Raw genomic sequence first — 3,813 nt, forward strand, 5'->3', positions numbered from 1 at the left:
TGCTCCAAAATACGGGGAATTTCTGCTTTTAAGCCCGAAAATAAGGGGAATGCATACCTTTTGCCATTAAAAAGGGAAATTTCTTCATTTTTGCTCCAAAATAAGAGGAATTTCTGCCATTTTGCCTCTAAATAAGTGGAATTTCTTCAGTTTTGCCCCAAAATAAGGAGAGTTTCTGTATTTTGCCCCAACATATAGAGAATTTCTGCCTTTTTGCCCCACAATTAGGGGATTTTCTGCAATTTTGCTCCAAAATACGGGGAATTTCTGCTTTTTTGCCCGAAAATAAGGGGAATGCATACCTTTTTGCAATAAATAGGGAAATTTCTTCATTTTTGCTCCAAAATAAGAGGAATTTCTGCCATTTTGCCTCAAAATAAGTGGAATTTCTGAGTTTTGCCCCAAAATAAAGAGCATTTCTGTATTTTGCCCCAACATATAAAGAATTTCTGCCTTTTTTCCCCACAATTAGGGGATTTTCTGCAATTTTGCTCCAAAATACGGGGAATTTCTGCTTCTTTGCCCGAAAATAAGGGGAATGCATACCTTTGTGCAATAAAAAAGGGAAATTTCTTCATTTTTGCTCCAAAATAAGAGGAATTTCTGCCATTTTGCCTCTAAATAAGTGGAATTTCTGAGTTTTGCCCCAAAATAAGGAGAATTTCTGTATTTTGCCCCAACATATAGAGAATTTCTGCCTTTTTGCCCCACAATTAGGAGATTTTCTGCACTTTTGCTCCAAAATAAGGGGAATTTCTGCCTTTTTGCCTGAAAATAGAGGGAAGGTATACATTTTGCCATAAAAAAGAGAAATTTCTTCATTTTTACCTCAAAATAAGGGGATTTGCCGCCTTTTTGACTCAAAATAAGTGCAATTTCTGAATTTTCACAAAAATATACGGAATTTCAGTCTTTTTGCCCCAAAATAACGGGAATTTCTGATTTTTGCCCTGAAATAAGTTAAATTTCTAAAATTTTTCCCCAAAATAAGGGAAATGTCTGCATTTTGACCCAAAATAAGAAGAATTTCTGACTTTTTGCCCCAAAATAAGGGGAATTTCAGTCTTTTTACCTCAAAATAAGAGGAATTTCTGCATTTTTGCCACAAAATATGGGAAATTTCTGCCTCTGCCCAAAATAAGAAAAATTTCTACAATTTTGTACCAAAATAAAAGAAATTTCTGCCTTTTCCCACAAAATAAGAAAATTTCTGTTATTTTCCCTGAAATAAGAGAAATTTCTGCAATTTTGCCACAAAATAAGTGAAATTTCTGCAATTTTGCCCCAAAATAAGGGAAATTTCTGGAATTTTGCCCCAAAATAAGTGGAATTTATGAGTTTTGCCCCAAAATAAAGAAAATTTCTGTTTTTTTGCACAAACATATAGGGAATTTCTGCCTGTTTGCCCCACAATTAGGGGAATTTCGGCAATTTTGCTCCAAAATACGGGGAATTTCTGCTTTTTTGCCAGAAAATAAGAAGAATGCATACCTTTTTGCCATAAAAAAGGGAAATTTCTTCATTTTTGAAACAAAATAAGGGGAATTTCTGCTTTTTTTTCCTCTAAATAAGTGGAATTTCTGTCTTTCCCCCAAACAAAGGGAATTTCTTTCTTTTTTGCCCCAAAATAAAAAAAATTTCTGACTTATTACCCTGAAATAAGTGAAATTTCTGCAATTTTCCCCCAAAATAAGGGAAATTTCTGCCTTTTGGCCCCCAAATAAGGGGAATTTCAGCCTGTTTACCTCAAAATAAGGGGAATTTCTGCAATTTTGCCCCAAAATAAGGGAAATTTTTGAAATTTTGCACCAAAATAAGTGGAATTTCTGAGTTTTGCCCCAAAATAAGGAGAATTTATGTCTTTTTGCCCCAAAATATAGAGAATTTCTGCCTTTTTGCCCCACAATTAGGGGAATTTCTGCAATTATGCTCCAAAATACGGGGAATTTCTGCTTTTTGCCTGAAAATAAGAAGAATGCATAACTTTTTGCCATAAAAAAAAAGAAATTTCTTCATTTATGCTCCAAAATAAGGGGAATTTCTGCTTTTTTGCCCCTAAATAAGTGGAATTTCTGTTTTTTTCCCCAAAATAAAGGGAATTTCTGTCTTTTTTGCCCCAAAATAAGGAAAATTTCTGACTTATTACCCGGAAATAAGTGAAATTTCTGCAATTTTGCCCCAAAATAAGGGAAATTTCTGCCTTTTTGCACCCAAAAAGGGGAATTTCAGCCTTTTTACCTCAAAATAAAAAGAATTTCTGCATTTTTGCTCCAAAATATGGGAAATTTCTGCCTTTTTGCCCCAAAATAAGAAAAATTTCTGCAATTTTGTACCAAAATAAAAGAAATTTCTGCCTTTTTGCACTAAAATAAAAAAATTTCTGTTTTTTTTTTCTGAAATAAGTGAAATTTCTGCAATTTTCCCCAAAATAAGTGAAATTTCTGCAATTTGGCCCCAAAATAAGTGAAATTACTGAAATTTTTCCCCAAAATAAGTGGAATTTCTGAGTTTTGCCCCAAAATAAGGAGAATTTTTGTCTTTTTTGCCCCCAAATAAAAAAAATTTCTTGCATATTACCCTTAAATAAGTGAAATTTCTGCAATTTTTCCCCAAAATAAGGAAAATTTCTGCTTTTTTGCCCCCAAATAAAGGGAATTTCAGCCTTTTTACCTCAAAATAATGGTTATTTCTGTATTTTTGCCCCAAAATATGGGAAATTTCTGCCTTTTTGCCCCAAAATAAGAAAAATTCTGCTTTTTTCCCCTGATATAAGTGAAATTTCGGCAATTTTGCCCCATAATAAGTGTAATTTCTGCAATTTTGCCCCAAAATAAGGGAAATTTCTGCCTTTTTGCCCCCAAATAAGGGGAATTTCAGCATTTTTACCTCAAAATAAGGGGAATTTCTGCATTTTTGCCACAAAATATTAGGAATTTCTGACTTTTTACTCCAAAAAAGAAAATTTCTGCCTTTTTTTCTGAAATAAGTGAAATTTCTGCAATTTTGCCCTAAAATAAGAAAAATTTCATGAATTTTGCCCCAAAATAAGTGGAATTTCTGAGTTTTGCCCCAAAATAAAGAGAATTTCTGTCTTTTTGCCCTAACATATAGGGAATTTCTGGCTTTTTGCCCCACAATTAGGAGAATTTCTGCAATTTTGCTCCAAAATACGGGGAATTTCTGCTTTTTTGCACGACAATAAGGGGAATGCATACATTTTGCCATAAAAAAGGGAAATTTCTTCATTTTTGCTCCAAAATAAAAGGAATTTCTGCCATTTTGCCTCTAAATAAGTGGAATTTCTGAGTTTTGCCCCAAAATAATAAGAATTTCTGTATTTTGCCCCAACATATAGAGAATTTCTGCCTTTTGCCCCACAATTAGGAGATTTTCTGCACTTTTGCTCCAAAATACGGGGAATTTCTGCCTTTTTGCCCGAAAATAAGGGGAATGCATACTTTTTTGCCATAAAAAAGGGAAATGTCTTCATTTTTGCTCCAAAATAAGGGGAATTTCTGCCTTTTTGCCTCTAAATAAGTGGAATTTCTGTCTTTTTCCCCCAAAACTAAGGGAATTTCTGTCTTTTTTGCCCAAAAATAAGGAAAATTTCTGACTTATTATTCTGAAATAAGTGAAATTTCTGCAATTTTCCCCCTAATAAGGGAAATTTCTGCCTTTTTGCCCTGAAATATGTGAAATATCTGCAATTTTAACCCAAAATATGGTGAATTTCTGCCTTTTTGCCCCAAAATAATGGGATTTTCTGCCTTTTTGCCCCAAAATAAGAAAAATTTTTGCTTTTTTTCTCTGAAA

This window comes from Micromys minutus (genome assembly GCF_963924665.1).
Source record: "Micromys minutus genome assembly, contig: SCAFFOLD_47, whole genome shotgun sequence".
NCBI lineage: Eukaryota > Metazoa > Chordata > Mammalia > Rodentia > Muridae > Micromys > Micromys minutus.